This window comes from Dermacentor variabilis, chromosome 11, assembly GCF_050947875.1.
Source record: "Dermacentor variabilis isolate Ectoservices chromosome 11, ASM5094787v1, whole genome shotgun sequence".
Lineage (NCBI taxonomy): Eukaryota > Metazoa > Arthropoda > Arachnida > Ixodida > Ixodidae > Dermacentor > Dermacentor variabilis.
Genome location: NC_134578.1, coordinates 5,096,318 through 5,118,412, shown reverse-complemented (window position 1 = coordinate 5,118,412; position 22,095 = coordinate 5,096,318). Strand labels below are relative to the sequence as shown.

The 22,095-nt window shown below is 45.3% G+C and overlaps 1 long non-coding RNA gene across 1 annotated transcript in view; it reads left to right on the top strand.

Moving 5' to 3' along the window:
- The window catches only part of LOC142564102 (uncharacterized), a 93,660-nt gene that overhangs the window by 37,347 nt on the left and 34,218 nt on the right, over positions 1-22,095 (top strand). The gene's annotated exons all lie outside the window — the stretch shown is intronic.

Here is a 22,095-nt window from a genome sequence, read left to right as displayed (position 1 = left end):
GTGGGCGGATGAGATTAAGAAGTTTGCAGGGACAACATGGCCACAATTAGTACATGACCGGAGTAGTTGGAGAAGTATGGGAGAGGCCTTTGCCCTGCATTGGGCGTAACCAGGATGATGATGATGATGATGATGATGATGATGTGTTACCTCTACCACCCCAGTGACCTTTTTCTTCTTCTTTCTTGGAAACACACATGCGGGAATAATGCAGCACCTTAAGAGCGTATACCATCGCCTTTAACTGCTCCGATATGCTGGCGCCACGTTCTTCAGCGCTTCATTTTGACTGTAAATCAGCACCAAGGTGAAACAATTTAAGCGATGCTAACAGTAGCACGTGAAAGGTAGGAATGGGCGAAGAGGACAAAGTATACAGTTACGTCTTCACCACTGGGGCGCGCCGCCTCTACCACAAAGGTTATTTGCGCTCTTATATCGGTATTGCTCCGCCCATGCCCCCGCGATTGTTTATTCCAACCGATTCTGCATGAAACAGCGCAAGACATGTTGTGGGTAATACTGCATCTTTGCTACAACATAGAAAGAACATGCGAAAAACCATGTGATCGGCTGACGCGCTATGATTCGCTCATAATTGGCAGCTGATCTATAAAACAATACCGAACTGAAACAACTTAAAAGAAGTGAATGGTAAAAATGTAAAGGCGAGGTAGAAAATGAAACAAAACGCTGTCTTTCCACTTCGCCCATGTGAACACCATGCACATACATGAATTAGCAGGTTGATACATATCAGTAGCCTACTGTGGCTGTGTGATGTGCTCGAAAGCGGCGTTGACACTAACCGCTCAGTGGAATAGACAATTGTGCTTTTTTACTTTCTTGAAATGTTGAAGCGCCCGTGCACCCTTCAATTCTGCAAGCGGCGTGTTTCGCTCAAAGCACCCTCTTAGCACCCTGAAATTGATGAAAGGATGCACAAAGGATTTTATGCCAAATTATGCACCTATTTTCGAGGTTTTCGGAGAAAGTAAGGGTACAGAAAAGGTGTTTCGACATCCAATTCACCCTCGAAGGTGTTATTTTCCTGACTGTGTACGCCAGCGCTATGCAGATCTCGAAGAAATCAAATCTCTTTCTTTCCTGTTTCCGCAAAATCCACGACGCGTATACCTATACATCACAACCTAAAGAAATCCCGATCCTACATCAATCCTACCGGTCCCTTAAGGTTCTCACGAGCCTTTGACTCCTCAGGAGTTACAGTGCACAAAGCGCGAGTACTCGGTTATTGAGGCCAAACATTCTTGCCGACGCTCCGCACTTCTGCTCAATGGGGCAATCAGCGTATTCAGCGACGCTTCTTGCGGCTCACGCTATCGCGCTCACGCGAGGCAGTTAAGAGATATCAGTCGAGGCTGGGGCGTCAGCGCGTGCGTCAGTCTTCCCTCTGTTTGACGTCAAACATCGAACATGAAGCGCACGAGGCTCTCATGTATGATGGACTGCGGACCGCCGTAAAGTGGCCGCCGCGTAGACAAGGTTATTGAAGCACCGTTCGAGAGAAAGAGATATAAACTCGACTTGGGACGAGCAGTCTGATGGGAGACGTGCTCCTGCGTAACGTCATAATGAAAGCTGTTATAAATAGAACACAGCGCTTATCGGCATCACTTGGCGTATAAAGAAATCGCGGAAGGATTGCCCTGCTGTAAAGGTGACCCAGCTAGTGGATAACTCCCGTTTCAAAGTTCGCGCCTGAACACGTGGCATTCGAGGCCGCTCTCTATTTCGCTCTTTTCTTTTTTATCTCCGGAATGAATGAGAATTTACGTTAAAGAGAGCTTTAGGGTCTTGGCGGATGGCTTGGCGTTCTGCTTTCCTGCGCATACGAAACCGCGATCACAGAAACGCCTCTGTACTTTCAAACAGTGGGGTGCATCCGCGCAGCCAACGGGGGGAGTCTTCGAGTGTGCGCCATCAGTCGTGGCCGGAGAGGGAAGCCTTGTGTTTTCTGACTCGATAATCAATACACGGCCCGCCGATGTAAACCTACAAGATCTGAATTATTATGCATCGTATGCCGCAAAATGCATATTTGGCCAGGTCTCTACGTTGCTACTTATAAGAGGACACTTCAGTTCGGGGGCTCCTACCTAAGTATACGTGGGAAAGGTAAAATCGTTTTTCTCGGCAACCACTGCACCAAATTTGGCGAGGCTTGTCGCATTTAAGAGAACAAGTTAGAGTACATGTCATGAGAAGCCAACAAACAAAGACATCAAGGAAAACATAGGGGAAATTACTTGTGCTTACTAATTTAATTAAGGAAATGATAAATTAATGGCAACGAAATTGTATGCAAAAAGAACTTGCCGCAGGTGGGGAACGATCCCACGTCTTCGCATTACGCGTGCGATGCTATAAGAGCGTCGTACGCATAATGCATAACGCGTAACGCATTCATCATCTCCGGGTCCAGATGGTATATCATACCGAGCCTTGTGCTATCTCGGAGAATCCGCACGGATAGCACTATTGAGTCTCTACAACACCTCATGGCAGGAGGGAAATGTTCCTGACGAATGGAAAGTGAGCCGCCTGGTGCCAATCTTGAAGCAGGGCAAATCCCCGCTAGAGCTCACCTCTTCCCGCCCGATAGCGTTGGCCAGCTGTGTAGGGAAGATAATGGAACGGATGATCCTTGGCCGCCTGGAATGGTACCTTGAACACTACAAGATTTATCCGAGTTCCATGGCTGGCTTCCGACGTGACCGCTCTTCCATCGACAATGTAGTTGATCTCGTTTCATATGTCCAGCACGAAAGGTCCCGTAAACGTTTATCTGCAGCTTTATTCCTAGATGTGAAAGGGGCATACGATAACGTATTACATGAGGCTATTCTCGACGCTCTTGTGACGGTTGGCTTAGGTGGTCGAGTATTTTTATGGATTGCAAGTTACCTATCTGCAAGATCATTCTATGTATTAACTGACGATGGGCCAACTACGCGACGCTATACCAGCAAGGGCGTTCCTCAAGGCGGTGTTCTTAGCCCGACGCTATTCAACCTCGCTCTTATTGGGCTTGCTGAACACTTGCCAACTACCACCAAAATTTCAGTATACGCAGACGACATCTGTCTCTGGACTTCGGCAGTCACACGTCCTCAGATACATGCACGGCTTCAGAGAGCGGCTACTTTGACAGCGAGCTACTTGTGTGAACAAGGTCTCAGCATATCGCCAGAAAAATGCGCCCTAGTGGCGTTTACTCGCAAACCAATGACGCCTTATGTCATCTCAATCAATGGGCGGACCATTTCCTATGTCAGAACCTACAGATTTCTTGGCGTAATTATCGACCGAGACCTCTGTTGGAGCCCGCACGTAGCTTACATGAAACGACGCCTAACAGCAACCTCCCAGTTGTTTAAATACCTGACAGGAAAGACGTGGGGGATGTCAGTAGACGCAATGCTGAGACTCTACAGAGCTCTCTTTCTCGGTTTTTTAAGATACAGTCTACCTGTACTGAACAACACCTGCAAGACAAATATTCGTGTTCTGCAAGCAGCGCAAGCTCCAGCACTCAGAGTTTGTCTTGGTTTGCCGAGATGCACGTCAACTGAGGCAACTATTGCGATTGCTCGGGACCATCCAATGCAGACTCACATCACGGTGGAAACCCTGAGAACACATATCAGACATTTGGCACGGGCCCCCTATCACCACCTTGCAACACTACCTTCAGACAGGCACCAAGCATCATTCTCAAAAACTATTGTCAAGTACAACGACAAACTTCCCTCGGGCTTCACCGCTGCATCTAAACCATCGATGCCCCCTTGGTGCCTTGTCAGCCCCACAGTCCATCTCAACGTGCCAGGAATCGGGAAAAAGTCTGAGCTGTCGTCGCCTGTGCTGAAACAACTGTCTCTGCTTCTTCTGCACGAGCGGTACGCAGACCGTGCACATATTTATACTGACGGTTCCACAAACATCCAGTGTTCGTCCGGTGCTGTAGTCGTCCCAGAAAGAGGTATTACCATCAGTTTCAGGACTGACCACCCAACGACATCTACATCTGCGGAACTAGCTGCTCTTCGAGCTGCACTTTGTTTTGTCAATCGGGAACCACCTCGACAATGGTCAATTTTCAGCGACTCAAAGGCAGCCCTACAATCTGTACTATCAGCTCTGCGTCGCGGGCCATTCGAACAGCTCGTATTCGATATTAGATGCCTACTCCATACATCACATGAGAAAGGATATCACGTGACGTTTCAGTGGCTGCCAAGTCACTGCGGCGTCATCGGAAATGAAGACGCCGATAAAGCCGCTCGGACAGCTCTTGAAGACACACAGGAAGAGGCCATACCACTTTCACGGTCCGACGCAGCCAGCAGACTTCAAGTGCTTGCAAGGGAGATCACGCTCTCTCTATGGTGCACACCAAGCAGCCAGACCAACCGCAGCAATCATCAACACGACCTGCCCTCCTTGATGCATCTATGTATGCCAACCGGACTCCGCCGAGGTGAGGCCATCCTGCTTTATCGCTTATGGCTAGGGGTGGCCTTCACGAAATCTTACTCGTTTCGCATTGGAATGGCCGACAACGCTCTCTGCAATGCCTGTCTTTGCGAGGAGACGCTGGAACACATTCTGTGCGACTGTCCTGAATATAATGTTCAGAGACAGTCCATGGCGTCCGTTCTAGCGCACCTTGACAATAGACCATTGTCAGTTGCAACCATTTTCACATATCGCCGACTGAAGTCATCGCAGCTGAAGGCGACGAAGGGACTACTTCGGTTTATGAAGGATACGGGCTTGGACAAGCGGCTGTGACAGTGATGTCACGTACCGCACAAGAGTGACAGACTGTAACCAACGATGTGTGTGCCGTGTTATGTGCCCTCTATCTCTTCTCCCCATCTTTCATCCCCCCCATCCCGCTCCCATGTGTAGGGTAGCAAACCGGTTAGGTAAAACTGGTTAACCTCCCTGCCTTCCTTCTCCACTTTTTCCTTCCTTCCTTCCTTGCGTAACGCATAACGTATCGCATAACGCACGCGTATGAGCATCGCACGCGTAATGCGAAGACGTGGGATCGTTCTCCACCTGCGGCAAGTTTTTTTCATCCACTTTCATTGCCATTAGTTATTGGCACGGAATCGTGGCTGAGCCGTGATATCGGCGATCGTGAGGTCTTTCCGAGCGAACTTGTCGTGTATCGTAGAGATAGGCCGAGTCATGGGGGCGGTGTATTTTTACTTGTGTGAAGTTCCCTGAAATCTGCCGCCTTAGAGATCCCGTGTGATGTCGAATCTGTTTGGTGCAGAGTAACCCTAGATGATAATTCTTCATTCGCCGTAGGCGCATTTTACCGACCACAAAACTCTGATTACAATACACTTCAATCGCTGAATGAAATTATCTCGGAAGTTTCAAGCAGACATTTCATTCTTGCTGGTGATTTTAACTTGCCAGACTTATAATGGCGTGATGGAATATGTATAAGCAGCACTGGGCGCCGTGTAAACATAGAAATGAAAAATATTATTCAGAATTTTGGTCTTATTCAATTTGTTACTTGCCCAACTAGAAATAATAACGTTCTAGACCTCGTGTTCTCGAATTCCCCCAGTTTGGTGAATAATGTTAGTGTTATTCCAGCTATCAGTGACCACATGGCACTTGTTGCAGACATTAAAAAAAGACAGCAGAAGAACCTTAAGTTGTTCAACACGAGAGGTTTTTCTATTCTTCAAGGGCGACTACTCAAGCATAGCTCAAAAGCTAGAAGATTATTTGCCTGTGTTTGAGTGCCCTGCTGAAACCGATAGTGTAAACGATTTATGGTTTAAGTTTAGGGATAAGGTGTTAGCCCTTGTGGATAAGTACATACCTGCGATACAAGCAGGCAAGATTAATAAATGCAAGAAGCCATGCATGACGTCAGGTATTTTGAGAGAAATCAAGAGAAGGCGACGAGTTTTCCGTAAATTAAAGAAAACTGAAAGCAGTGAGCACGCGAAATAATTACAAGCATTAACGGAGCAGTATAAAACAAGTGTGGAAAAGGGAAAACAGAGATATTTCGAGGGGCTCAATAATAAAATGAAAACTAAGCCCAAGTCGTTCTGGCATTATATCAAGGAATGCGGATCTGATAATGTTGGTGTCAGCGAACTGAATTTTAATGATACGGTTATAGTCGATGAGGAAGCTAAAGCCACATGTTTAAATACGTATTTCCAATCCGTTTCTTTACCTAAGCATGACGCTCCTTCCCAACCGCACCCAAGCACGTTTCCACTGATGCCGCCGGTGGAACTGAGTGTTCGCTGTATACGTTCCCTTCTTGAAAGCCAAGACGAATGCAAAGAAGTTAGTACTGATGGTATCTCTCCTCGTGTACTGAAGCGATGTGCTGCGCCCATTTCGCTTTACCTTTACATAATTTACACTAAGTACCTTTCAAGAGGCACTTTACCCGATGATTGGAAAATTTCCCATGTTGTTCCGGTTCATAAGGGTGGCTCAAAGAAAGATGCAACAAATTACCGGCCTTTTCATTAACACCGATACCATGTAAACTTTTTGAACATATCCTATTTAAGCACATATTGACCCACCTTACTGATAATAATGTTCTGATAAATGAGCAGCACGGTTTTCGCAAAGGCTTTTCTTGTACCACGCAACTTGTAGAGTTTTTTCATGAGTTGGTTTCCAACGTTGACGAGGGTGGGCAAACAGATTGTCTTTTTAGATTTCCGAAAGGCCTTCGACACCGTGTTGCACTACCTTCTCCTCGTCAAACTGCAGATTCTAAATTTTGACCAGAATGTACTAACTTGGATAACCAATTACTTGTTGGACAGGCGTCAATGCGTGCTTTTAAATGGGAGGTGTTCATCCTATGTTGGTGTATCGTCAGGCGTGCCACAAGGCTCCGTCCTTTGACCGCTCTTATTCCTTATTTTTGTTAATATTTCTGTGAGTATTTCATCGCGCATACGCTTATTTGCTGACGATTGTGTTTTATATCGGCAGATTAGGTACGCAAGTGACGGCGTTTCTTTGCAGGACGATTTGGATCGTATTACAAGGTGGTGCCAGAAGTGGCAAATGACGTTGAATCCAAAAAAAGTGTCTGCACATGCGTGTTTCCAAAAAAAAAGAAACAAATTGAAACAGCTTACAGCCTAAATATGTATGTCATTACTACCGAACCAACATGCAAATATCTTGGTGTTGTTTTATCGCATGATTGCTCATGGAATGCCAATATTAATTAAGTTGTTGGTAAAGCAGCAAGGGCTCTTAATTTTATCCAACGGAACCTAAGATGGGGGCACCCCAGAATTTAAAGAACACAGCCTACCTCACCTGTGTCAGGCCGATTTTGGAGTCCGCATGCCCTGTATGGGACCCGATGCAGGCCTGGTCTATAGATAAATTTGAAAAAAAAATCAGAATAGAGCTGCGCAGTTTGTTTTAGGGCGGTACAAGCGGACAGACAGCTGTACCGCTATGAAAACGGAATTGGGTTGGGAATCGCTTTCTTTGCGCAGAAAAAAACTGCGGTTGAAGTTTTTCTTTTGTGTTTTACATGGTCACACTGGAATTGCTTGTAGCAACTACTCTTATCAACCCAATTACATATCCAGTCGAAATGATCACCGATACAAAGCGAAAGAGTACCGTGCAAGGACAACCATGTTTTACAATTCCTTCTTTGTGATGACTATGAGAGATTGGAACCGGCTGCAAGAGACGCAAGTGCGCTGTATAGATGAAGAAGTGTTTTATTTAAGTCTGTAACCCCCCTGCTGTAACGTCTTTCTGGCAAAGCGTGGCACTCACTGAATAAAGAATAAAGAAATAATTTATCATTTCTTTAATTCAATTAGTAAGTACAAGTAATCTCCCCTATGTTTTCGTTGGTGTCTTTGTTCGCTTCTCCTGATATGATTAATAAAAATAGGGCCCTTCGGATAAACCCCTTGCTTCAAGTTAGAGTATAGTGGGTTAAAGCAATTGGGGGGGGGGGGAGATTTTTTCATTTAGGCATTCAATCTTTTTATCAAAGTTGTTAAAAATTTCTAATTTCCAGAACACCAAACTACCCTGTTTCCAACTCTACAACTCTGCAATAATAAATGATAACACAATATCGTAAATATCTGAAGCGGGCAAAATTGATGTATTATACGATCATTTTAAATTTACCACTAATATGTAAGTAGGTCGTTTGCAAAATCCTTGTAAACATTAACAAATTTACGTGAGATATAAATTAAAATATCAAATTCGCCCGATTTGGATGTTATAACGGATGCAGCTTACAGAACTGCAATATCTATTTTTGGTGCAGCGTTACGAATTTATAAACTTTGTGCTCCTATATTTTCTTAACTTACCTCTTCCCGGCAATATTCATTAAAAAAAACATGCAGGCACTAAATCAGTATTCCGCTTCAACAGTTCACCTGCCGAACATATCTTAGTGTTTCGATTTTGTCGAGATTAATAATGTGTGTTCATAATAATGCAGAAACTTGCCTGCAATCCTCCTAACTAGTGTGTTGTGTTTACTTAGAAATTTTTAATAGTATAAGATGTTTGTCACTGTTTCGCATTTCATTGTGTACGCTTGTGCAACTTAATGGTATGCGACAAATATGTGTATGCACGTGATATATTTTATTTGCTTTGTACTTGCAAGTGTTACTAATTTTTCATTGGACCCGCAACTAGCCTGTGGCTATGGGTCCAACCAGTTCTGGTATTTCTGTATGTTCTATCTCTGCAAATAAAGAATTGAATTGAATTGAATTGAACAGTCACTAGAATTCAACTTTCTCTCTGAAATGCATCATATTTCATTAATATCGGTCCAGGGGTTATCTCAACAAAGCATTCCTGCGTTTTACATGTATCTGAATAGGCGGCGTCGGAGTTGGGCTCGAGCTAAAGCTTTTGAGCCGCCGTAGCGGGTCAACTCGTGTGGTTTGAAAGTGGAGCTGCTTGCGTGATGCGATTAGTTGTCTGTCAGTGCGCCGCGAGCTCGTATCAGAAACATTTAGAATGTCTAAGCGACCTCGTTACCTAAACCCATTTAGCTAATAGAAAATTGATAATTGGCTCTCTTTATCCCGTACAGAGAGAGAGAGAGAGAAAAACATTTATTGAATTATAAAATGGAATTCTCGCGGATCGAGGTCTTCTCTTCTGCACGCTGTCTTCTCGTCGAAGGAGAAGCCTCTTCAGCACGGGTGGTCCCTCAGTCCAGGGCTCCACTTATCCCGTGCAACAAATTGGGAAAGTACCGCATTCTAAAAGCTACAATAATGAGGCTCAGCGTATACGCAAATACGTGGCAAAGCAACAAAAACGCTGTCAACAGCCAATCGTAATACCATAATACATCCATACAAGATTACATTCAAATGCATACTTAGTTGCAACATTTTCTTTTTTTTTTTTACAAACCGCGGTCTCATATACGTATATACGTATATGGTCCAGAAACCGCAATGTAATCTACCTGGAGGGTGTATTTCAGTTCATTTGCTTCCTTTTTAAAGGAAGGTCTAAAGGCATATATAGGTCGGAGCGTATCAGAACACATAAGGGGCAGAACATAAAACATATAGAAAAAAATTTAACGAGAAAAGTAATTTACTACAAAAAGTTACAAGATTCTGTCGGTATAGGGTAAATTAACAAGCGAGAGCAAGAACAAGAACAAGATAAAAGAAGGTGCCGTTGAGCACAGGAAGAGTTCGTTTCGGAATTTGGGGCAAGATGGTTGTAGTCAACTTTTCCCGGAATGACTTACGGTCGGTGCAGATAGAATTACATGAATTAGGCAGAAATAGAGAAAGAAAATAAAAAAAAATGAAGGAAAATGGTAGGTGACTCTAATCTTTGACTTACGTGTCTCTTAGTCGCACCTCGACATGGGTGTTCTTTTGTGAACTTTACGCGAACGCAACGCAAGGACCGAACTCGGAGGCAACTGTTTTCCATTAATTAGCCGGTTAAATATCGTGTCACCTTCTTGTGTGTGACGTCATTAATGACGTCATTACTTCCGCTTTATGCTTCCGGGATTCCAGGAATTTCACCAAAGTCGTGCTCACGTGGCGGGTCTCTAAAATCTATGATTGTGTGCTTTGGTGTGCTGTAATCAGTGATTTCTAATTAATTCTGATTATTCCAGACACTTCGGTAACTCAACTTGTTACTTATGCTCTGATATCATATCTATAACAAAACCCGTCTTTGTACTGTGCTACTTTTTTTTCTATTTCCTTTCTGATTTATTTTGAATTTACTCCCCGGTCGTCTCAGGAGGTGAACCGAAAGTGCTGCGCAAGAAATAATAATAATATTTGGGGTTTTACGCGCCAAAACCACTCTCTGATTATGAGGCACGCCGTAGTGGAGGACTCCGGAAATTTTGACCACCTGGGGTTCTTTAACGTGCGCCTAAATCTAAGCACACGGGTGTTTTCGCATTTCGCCTCCATCGAAATGCGGCCGCCGTGACCGGGATTCGATCCCGCGACCTCGTGCTCAGCAGCCCAACACCATAGCCACTGAGCAACCACGGCGGGTAGCAAGAAATAAGAGTGTCACTCGATGCTCGTGCCACTAAAAAGACCGGAACAGTACAGTCCGTATTCTTCTGTAAATCCACTAAATGCTAGCTACACAGCGACGCATCGCGTTCATCGTGTGTACCAAGACCTCACCGACCTGAAGTTCCCATCGCAACCCCATCTGAGCGCGTCGCCATTACGCTCGCGCTCCTTCCGCTCCCCATCGGCGGCCTCGCAGTCGGTGCCCCGGCGCCCACGCAACCCTGCACGCATTCCGCAGCGCATGTGTACGATCAGTTGATACGATCCCCCCCGTTGTGCCATTCACTGACGTCAGCAGATCAGCACTAAACGGGCCGGAGCGAATGTGGCCCGTGGATTGCGTTGTCGCGCGTCCGCGACCGTTGCGGCGACATGCGCGCTCGCACGCATAATGTCAGCTAGCTAAAAGCAGACAGCGTGACAGGGGCATGACGCAACGCAGCTCGAGGCGTCGTACGAGTGCAGTCAGGAATCCATATGCGTTCGCAAAGCGAAATGTCACGGATTCGGATGGACACTAAATTTGCACATAACCTACGTGAGAAGCTTGTTACATTGCTTTGATTAATAAAGGGAAAACAGACGTTCGTAGCGATTGCTACAACGTAAACCGGGTGGATGTCTGTTTTCCCTTTATTAATTACTTCTCTCCACCTTGCGGGTTTCCGCAGAACTATTACGCCAAACTCTTGCCGTTGCTTCGTGCTGTCGACAAATTCGACTTCGCTCTGCCATCTGCTAGCCGCCTGGTTAGCTGAGATGGCACAGCGGCTATCCCCGGAAAGGCGGTGGTCCCGGGTTCGAGCCCCGAACCAGGACGAATTTTTCTTCAGCTGTGAGGCTTTTATTTCGAGGAACCCGTGTGGGTTTCCTTTGTTGCAATCGCTACGAAAGGGTGGATGTCTGCTTTCCCTTTATTAATTACTTCTCTCCACCTTGCGGGTTTCCGCAGAACTATTACGTCATACATTGCTTTGAATCGCGACTTACAATTAACTGTTAATAAATGCACCAATGTAATTCTATTTTGAATGCATGAATACTTCATTGAAAGAAAGTCAAGGCGGTATAGGATGATCCTTTGCGTGTTTTATAGGTAGTCTTCGAATTTGCAAAGTAATTAGGTCCTACTTTGTAGTACGGGCAGTCGTGTCGTGTTTTTTCATTAAGAACGTTGAACGAGTGGATTGACGTAAATGCACAAGTTAGCCGCTGGAGACATTACGAGGAAGGAAACACTATTCATTCCCCGCTGCTGACAGAACGTCAAGAGTGCCGTCACACATTGAAATGTCTTCGTTGAAGTGGTCGTGCCTGGCAACACTATGCTGAAGCAAGTCAAAAGAGCAACACTGGGGCCAAGCAGAGGGAGCGATTGACCCTCACCTCAATGCCCTTGGTTTTTCACTTGGACCGCTGGACAGTTAGAACTGCCAAACGTAAGTCGCGTACACAAGTGTCCACAGCGTGACTGGAGGAGATGCATATACAATAGGACACAAAAAACGCAATACAAAGCTGAGAAGCTAAAGAAATACATGTACCAAGTACGTGTACAAATGTTGAGAGAGAGAAAGCAAGGGCAGGGAAGGCAGGGAGGTCAAATAGACGAGCGTCCGGTTTGCTACCCTACGCTGGGGGTAAGGGAAAGGGGAACAGATAGAGGAAAATGAGGATAGAGTGAGCGCTGAGTGCACGTGGGAGTACGCACAGGAGCACTATATAAGCGGCCTCTGAAGCCGGTACCCTTCAAGTACTGCACTATATAGTGCATCAATCGCATTTTGTGCCAGTGAGTTATGTGGCCACGGTCTGAGTATCTTTGACTCAGATAATGTTGAAATTCAGCAAAATCCATCTTTTTAGCAGTTTCCAATCATCTGAACGCAAAAATGAGTTGAAATGCGTTGAGATTGTTTTGACGAGTTTGCAAGGCACAATATGACGAACTCGAGTGAAACGGTTTCAGATTAATCGCCCGCACTTTAGCGCAGCCAGAGAGGGCTGACGCTGAGACATCGACACCACGGTTTTAACAATTTGGGCGTAGTGTTAACCTACTTAAAATGGTTGATTGTCTAATTAGGGTAATTATTGACATTTAGGCGCATATACCGTCAGTTAATGTATTCCAGAGTGGTGCCGTTCCGAATACAGATGACATACCAGTATAAGTAGTAAATGTATAAGCCATAGACAGACTTCATGTTTTGATATAATGGGACTTGGCGAACGCTTAAGTCTTAGGAAAAAAAGAGAAAGTTGGCACAATGAATCCCTGATTTTCTTTCGCTGTTCATTATGTGCAAAATTAATGATCACGGGTAACTCGGGAAAGAACAACGTACATGTATCCGGCATTATCATTCGTGAAGCTGAATATGTGAACGCTATGGGTGAAATATGGGTAAAATCGCAGGCAAAACCCATATTATTGGAATTGAATCTAGGCACTCTTGCACAATCTGTAGACAGCACGGAAGGGTTGGCCCTTCGGATGTTTTTCTCGGCGAAAACCCACAAGCCAGAAACGCCCTTCCGTGTCATTATTTCGGAAAAAGGCACGTGACAATATTCTCTTTCCTGTTGGCTTCAGTGTTACATTAAGAAGCTACATGTTAATGATCCGTTTCTGGTTAAAGGATCCTCCGAAGTCATACACTACCTTTCTCAACATCCTGACGCCCCATTTAAGGCTATGTCCATAGATATAAAAAAACTTGTTTTATTCTATTCCGCATCAGGCGCTCCTGGTTGTTGTCGAAGAAGCCATTAGTAGTTTTGGTCAGCCCTTGTCTTCGTCGTCCTTTTTTGTGCCTCGTCTATGTATGCGCTGTAAGTGACGATTGATAGCGAAGCAGTCACGCCCCATTTCGATCCGCTTGCAGTTCGCCGCACGCGACAGATTGTTCGCACCAGCCACTATATCGCGAAATGAAAACTCGTATGGAGCTGCGCACAAATTTCGCATTAGCGAGTATGGTAATCGTCGGTGAATTTTTTTTCTATGAACATTTTTACTTTCTTCACCCTACTCTGTACACCAACTTATGTTCCTCCTCCCCCCAATAAGGGTGGGCGAGGGTGAGCTTGTGTGCGGACATGCTGCTAAGGAAAGCAGTTGCTGTCCTGACGCAGACAAATCCACTTGTCGAAACGTTAGCTCCAGAGGTATTCCTTGTTTGGAGCCTAGTTGATCGCTTATGTACATCGCATTTCAATGTATACCGTGGTATTTCCCAACGTGCCGTCAAGCCTACTTAGCCACGTGATTTAAAAAAGTAATAATGAGCTTGCTCGTAAAGCATGCGCAAAATAATGTAAAAAAAGAGAGAGGAAGAAAACAGCTGCGGTCGTGTTTATTTATTTATTTATTGGTACCTCAAATACCCCATTTAGGATTTTACATGAGGGGTGGGCATATTTAGATAATATTTTCAATGAATGCCTTGAACGATGAATGACTGGAGTGGTGCACCGCTTCAGCAGGTAGATGATTCCAGTCTTTCACTGTTTGAACGAAGAAAGAGTTAAGATGAGCGGAGGTGCAAGCTGGAGGGGGATAAACAGCCTTTGAATGGCTATGACGGGATGAAGTGCGATGCGCAGGCGTGATGTCGGTCTGATGGAGTAGTGAGTGATAAAATTTGTAAAGGAGGCACAGTCGTGCTGTTTTGCGGCGCTGCTCGAGGGTTGGAAGGTTCAGAGATGATTTAAGTTTAGTAACGCTAGTGTGGTAAGAGTAGCCAGAATGAATGAACCTTGCTGCACGATTCTGTATGAATTCTAGTGCTGTTGCTAGGTTAGATTGGTGTGGGTCCCACACTGAACATGCGTATTCCAGTTTAGGTCGAACGATTGTTAAGTATGCGAGTAATTTTACTGAGTGCGGAACAAGACGTAGATTACGGCGCAGGTAGCATAGTACACGATTGGCATCATTGCTAATGTTGCAAATGTGCGAGGACCAACTGAGGTTATTGGACAAGTTAACGCCTAGGTACTTATATGAAGTCACAGCACATATTTCCGAACCGGCGATAATGTAATTAGCTGAAATAAATGATTGGTGACGATGGAAAGTAAGTAGTGACGTTTTTTTGACGTTGAGGGACATTAGCCAATTATTACACCAAGTTTCAATGACGTTAAGGTCGGACTGGAGAGCACGAGAATCAGTGTCGTTAGTAATAGGACGATAGATTACGCAATCATCAGCAAATAAACGAATTTTGGAAGAACAACCTGTCGGAACAACCTATGACGCAGGTTGTGCGATGCATGCGTTTGGACTTCGATGGATCCGATGTCCAGTTCGTCCGAAGGACGTTTATTTTGCATGAATGTCGCTAGAAAAGATCTACTTGTTCGACGCAGAGCATAATTCAGGACACCAGGGTCCGTTATAATTGGGTTTGACCTATTATAGCGAAGCTGTTGCTTACTCAGGGCTGTTGCGATTAGCGCCTGCAGACAGCCGCAATGAACGAGCGGTTAAGGCCGACTGTTTTGGCAGTGGGAGGTTGCGCCATCCTCAACTCCCACTTTACTGCACCGTTTTATTGACACTGCGTGTATATTTAACATCGGCGATTCGCCGGATTCGTGGAACTGGGCGCACCCTGATGCCAGCTTGCGCGCTCGTACAACGCCGAGCCAAAACGCGCGTAATTGACCCCGCCTTCGGATCTCGCACGCAGATCAGCTGGGGCACGTGTACGTGTCCGATACAGAGTGCTTTGAGAGGCTCTTCTAACTTCTCAACAACCTTGGGGTTGTTGCTGTCGAACGTGATCATATCTTGAGCGGTGGCTGCATCACTGACGGATGCAGCAGAGATTTCGCCAATGCATTTTAGAACACAGATCTAATGACCCGTTTCTGCGGCGAGAATCGGTGGTGGCGGCGGCGTAATCGAGTGAACGGGCACAACAGCGAAAGATGAAAGAGCGAACGCAGAGCGTCAGGTGAGAAACGCGAGCTGCCAATCACGGAGGCCAATGAGAGCGGCCCCTTCAGTGACGTGCGAGTGGAAAACTGATTTCATGCGGACCCGCCCGACTGCTGGATGCGTACTGGTATATAGTATCAGCCGGACCGCTCGTTTCGCACTATCGTCTGCTGGCGTCAGCTCTCGCTGCTTGTTTGGTTTGCTTGGCTTGGTCTCGTTCGTGTATCGATTGTTATGGTTTGTGATTGTTTTGTAATCTGATTATATCTGCGACGCGAATTGTGTAGTACTTTCTGGAAGCCAAGCGGCACCAGCGATTACACTGGGACCTTCGACGAGTCACGTATAAAAGCCGACGCACTTGACCCGCAGATCACATGTTCGACGATTGCCAACTCTGCTACATGTCTCTCTCAAATTCTTTGGCTCAGTATATCGCGAAATGAAAACACGCAAAGAGCTGCGCTCGAATTTCACTTTAGGGAGCATAGTAATCGTCAGTGAATTTTACGCTGGTTGATAGATCGATCAATCCGCTGACTAAATCACTAATTTATTATTCTATTCATTGAATTATTTACTGGTTTAATGATTGATCAGCAAGTTTACTAATGTAATCGACGTGTAGATTCTTGTATAGATTCATTCATCAAGCGATCAACTCTTCTTTTTTTACGTTTCTACCTCCCAAAGCTGCGCTTGGAAGGGCAGTGAAAGAAACCGCAGTGTAGTAGACTACGAGCGGGGCAAATGCACAAGGCAATGACGCAAACAAGCCACAAAGTAGGTTAGACACACACGTATGCAACCCTCGCGCATGAACAAGCGGCAAATTCACAAAGAAATTTATCCCGCTGAGCCATATTAAATGTTTCGGTTGAGTTCTGCAGTGACATTGCGCAAGTGGGGCATTTGAAATGCGCTAACAAGGTGCAAAAAAAGAAAGAGAGAGAACCAAGGAAAGGCAGGGCGGATAAGCAGACGTACGTCCAGTTGGCTGCCCTGCATGGGGGAGGGGGAATGAGAGAATAAAAGAAAAGACATGAATAACGGCTCAGTATATAGCGCAAGGACCTGTCGAGTACAGATTTAAAGAGTGAAAGTTTTCCATCCCCGTCTCCTTCCCACCTGCTCCACTTATATCGTTACCCTACGACGCATCCTGGCATTACCTTCGCCGCTGCCTCTGACAACGCGCGTCCATGTCTCGGAGTGCATGCCAGCGTGAACGTGATTTCGGAGCCAGCCGAGGAGGGCTGCTGCCCGTTATCGCCGCAGTTCTGCTGCGTGTAGAACCGTTGATAAATTTGTAGAGCGCGTTTAGTGGGGGCAGAGAAAGCTCTTTATTGAGAAGCAGAAGGTTTAGCTGCGCGTTTTCACCTATACGCTACTCTGCAGGAAATGGGATTAAGGGAAAGAAAGGCCCTAGAGGAAAGCGGGCAGACGAAGAAAGAAAATAGGACAACGCAGCATCTGTCACTGTAGCGTCATTGAGTCATAAACCGAGCTTAGATTCCGGACGACAATGTATGCGCCGGCACCGGCCACCACGGGACAGCACCATCGCAAATTTTATTTTGAAGTTTGGTCCTCTTGTGTGCATCTACAAAAAGTGTTTATTGTAGTTTCTCCAAGACAGAACAAAACTTTTCGGTTGGTGCACAAATAATGTATAAAATAAAGAATCTAAAAAAAATATATAGTTGGAATCACGAGCACTTGACATGAAAATGTCAACTTAAAATGGCTCCCTGAACGAGCCAGGGAATACGACCGAAATCCAAGGGAAAACGGCGTGGCGCGGTTTCCCGAGCACTGCAGGGCCTTTATGTGTGAACTAAATTTCGGTGAGAAATATCCTCGGCAGAAGCAAGAATCAGACCGCATGTGGGTTATTGGAAGCGTAATATATATAGGAAAGAAAAGTCGAACAGTATAAGTGACGCTTCGCTTCAGTTATGTCAATCGGAGACGACATTGTTCGACCGCTGGTTGCCTCAAGTAATGTGATTAGTCTGCGTATATTTGTATTTGTCTCTTTATTCCTGGGTATGCACCCTAAATAAATAAATTGGAATTGCCACCCGTGCTTCGTCAAAATGTGTCCTCTTTTTTTGTGTGTGTCTGCTTCGCGTTAAATTTGTTTTTCAGCAAATACCAACTATATAGGTCATGGAGCAGTTCTCTTGAATACATAACCATTGCAAGATAACTTTAAGATCACTTGGCAAACTTGCGACAGCCGTAACATATGATTTCGCCGAAACCTGATTTACAGGAAGTACACGCAGACAGGTTCAAGGAAAGATGAAAATCACCATGACTATGCAAAGAGATAACGTAAAAAGTCTCAGGTCATAATCATTGCGTAGAAACAGCCTCGAAAAAAAAAAATACGCCATCGCCTTATCGTCGTCGTTCCGGCGGCAAAAAAAGAAAAAGAAAAGATATAAGGCGAGATGCTTTCTTAGCACTTTATCGCAAGGCTTAGAGCGAACAGTGAGCATAGATTTAATTTGGTACGAAACTAGTGCTTCGGAGACAAAGCATTTGGATAGATCAACGTTTAGGCTAGCTTGTTAAAAGTCCTGCAAGAAGAGGCAATCAAAACAGCACGACGCACAAAAGAAGAGTAGACGACATAAGGTGAGCACCAAGAGTCACCGAGGCCGCATATACGAGTAGTAAGTAGTTGCGACGTTTGTATTGTCGTCTGTTCTCTTACTTTGCGTGTCGTGTCGCTTGTAATGCGTCGTTTCTATAGCGCCTCGGGAGGAAACCAGCGCCGGCTTGCCGCTCGTGCACAGGACAAAGTGCGGCGTCGTGAGAAATGTGCGCCGACTTCGTCATAAGGAAGTTGTAGAAACAAGAGGCCGTTTATTTGAGGCAAGAGGCAATCGCGGGAGTTGAGTCACGAGTCCCAAGTTGCAGTGCATAGAACTAGCTGCGCATGCTTAGAAGCTTGGACCTGATTGAAGACAGTTGGAAAGGCATCGCGTACGCCGTGTATGTTAACAACAATGACCGAATTCATGGGCACTGAATAAAAATAAATTGCGGGGCTTAACATCCCGAAACCACACAGTGGGTCAGAGGGTACGTCGCAATGGAGGGCACCGGATTAATCTTTACCAACTGTTTTTTTTTTTTGCATGCACCCGAGTATATACAAGTACGCGGGCGTTTTTGGCACCATCTAACTGTGGCCCGGACACGAGCCCGCGACCTCGTGCTCGGCAGCAGAGCGCCATAGCGACAGAATCAGCGTAGCTGGTATTCAATGGGCACCAAACTGTATTATCGAGTTAAGCTTCATTGCTAAATTATATTTCCAGGATGCCCAACAGCCCGCACTTAGGAGGAGAGGCTCGGTAAGATCGAAGACGAGGAGAAAGGCGTGGCGACGCATTTTTCAAGTTCCTGGACCAGCTTCGCGTGACGTCATAGTCTCCTCGCGGCATTCATACTGCGGCTAGTTGCGGAGGTGGCCCGGCGACCATGTTGGCCGGAAAGCGACGGAATGGTCGCCTTGGTCGAAGAACGACCGGTTTCGTGAAGTCACTCGGTGATTCTGCAGCTCCGCGCGTGGAGTCGCAAAGCTGCTCAACTAACCGGTGGCGCAATGGTAGGCCGTCGGAATGCGCTGGTGGTCATTTCACGCGGCGACGGTTGTTCGCGCAGAAGGCAGCAATTCCAGTTCGGCGACGGCACGTCGCGCTCGCCGACATCGCTGTGTGGTCGTAAGGTGTGACCATCATCATCATCGGTCACGGTCGGCCACATGACCTCTGTCGATCGATTGTTGTTTTGAACGCCGCCTAATTGTGCATGAATATAGGAGCATTACGCTGCATTCTAAGCGAATCAAAGGTTGGGCAAGGAACTCGTACAGGTTCTCCTGCGAGAAAACAACCCAATGTACGAGAAAATAGCACCGCCAGGAAGAGGCATGGCGTACAGGTGCAAACAGCCGTGCATTTAACGTTACATAGAAATGCAGTCCAGCAAGCCGCAACAGTGTTCGTCTTTGTTAGATCGACTGAGCGTCTTCATTCACTTCCCTGCAACAATATCTTGAATTTGTGACGTCACATTGACGTACCGATGCTGTGGTCTGAATGCGGAATATATATATATATATATATATATATATATATATATATATATATATATATATATGTGTGTGTGTATATGTGTATATGTATATGTATATATATATATATATGTATATATATGTATATATATGTATATATATATATATATATATATATATATATATATATATATATATATATGTGTGTGTGTGTGTGTGTGTGTGTTTGGATTTTATTTTCTGCAATAATAATAGAGATTTTTTTTTCTTTTTTGCCGTGAAAATGAAAAGAGTTTTGAAATAATACTTCACTGTAGCCTATACTGAGACTGCTTCCCACCTTATCTGCAGTATCTATTCATCTTCAAATATTCATAGAAAGGAGCGCGGTATAGGCACAAGCACACCGCGTGTTCCATTCTGCCAGTGCGCGAATGAAGAGCTACGACACCACTACTGGTATACAAGCAAAAATACTGGCTCCATTGTGAGCGCTGTCCGGCCCAGTGCGTGTGGTTGTAGGACGAGTGTCTGTGACACAGCGAGTGCAAAAAAAAAAAAGAAATAAAAATGATAACGGGACAAACATTCGGCGCACACAGCGAGAGGTGGAAGAATAATTGTTCCTTTCTTTTTCAGCAAGGATGCGATTCATCCGCCGTGACGGCTTAGTAGATAGGCTGTTGCGCTGCTAAGCACGAGGTCGCGGGATCGAATCCCAGCCACGGCGGCCGCATTTCAATGGGCACGAAATGCAGAAACGCTCGCGTACCATGCATTGGGTGCATGTTGAAGAACCCCAAGCGGTACAAATTAATCCGGAGTCACCCACTGCGGCGTGCGTCTTAATCAGAGCGTGATTTTGACACGTGAGACCACAAACTTCCAAATATGAGGGATACGCTTTAATGCCGCAAGAGACAATGACGACGTGATCCTTCTTTACATTTCTCGCCTGGCTATGTTTAAGGGGGATGCAGTAGCGTACAACTTGAGAAAACCACCTAAGCTTTAAATGAATGAACAAATGCGAGGCTTCGTTTTCGATTATTCAGGGCGCTGAGACAGCTGCTATGGGTCATTTGATTGCGCGATACCTAAAAATAAATTTAACTAAATGAATCAGTAAATTAACTAAACTAAATACTTGACGAGGTAGCTGGGTTACACAACCCCTATTCGTTCGGTCCCATCATTACGCAAAATCATCAAATTCCGTTCAGCTATCGGGTGCACAATAGCGCGCGCAAATAGGCGCAGTTCGCGGCCAAGGTTTTATTCTGTGGCGATTGGAAACAGCCGATGTACGTACATCGTTTGCCGCTGATATCGCTTCCGCTGCGCCACTATATGAACCGTGCCTTTGTGCGAAATAGTAAGCAATGTGCAGACGACAAGTTCGCTGTTCCCGACCTCATCCGAGGTTTCAGCACCGATAACGGTGTACCTATAGACGGACAACGTGTCGGCGGTTGTTTTCGGAAGATCTTGCTTGCGACTACGGAAGTTCTGCAGAAGGGTGGAAAGAATTTACAGTAAACTGCATTCCTGGTCCTCTTGGAAATCTATGCTGTTAACTATACACGAAACCAGCGTAAGAAACGTGAGGACAGACGCGAGAAAGGCAGCAGGATAAACATTAGGTAATTAGAAGAAAACCACAAACTAACATTTTAAGCTTGCCCCAGACCATTTCAAACATATCTGACAAAATTCGGGTGTAGCTCCAAATATACAGGGTGCCTTTTTTTTTTTAGCTGCACCGACTTTTTTTTTTCAGATTGCCTATGGAAGATAGCATAATTCTATCCTTTGATTTCAGTTGCTTGACGAGGCGCCCAGAGAATTCGTTCCCATGGCTCATCCACTTGGAACGAATCCTCTGGACAGCACCAACATTAATTTTCAAAGTGTCCGACGAAATGCACTGGCGTTGCAGTTACTTTCTAAAGAAACCTCTGTTTTATGCAATGAAGCACAAAAGTAACTGGAACACCAATACATTTCGACGGACACTTTCAAAATTAATGTTGGTGCTGTCCAGAGGATTCTTTCCAAGTGGATACGCCGTGCGAACTCAGCGGCTATAATTCGTAGATTGAAGTATGCGGCGTAAAGTAATTCTAGTTATTTAACTACAAAGTTGATTAGCTTAAAACGTTAATTATTCAACTGAATATTTTGACTTCACGTAGAAGTGATGGCCGCCTCATCGACTAATTTAGATCAAGGGTTAGAATTCTGTTACCTGCCATAGGCAATGTTTAAAAAAATTGGTGCAGCTAAAAAAAAATACGCTTTGTATACTTGCATTCTTAATTACTGAGCACAAGAGGCGGCACGTTGACACATTGTTTAGAGCCTTACTTGGGAATAAAGTACGCTTCCGGAAGTTTGCCTTCCAACGTCGGCCTTCTCCTTCC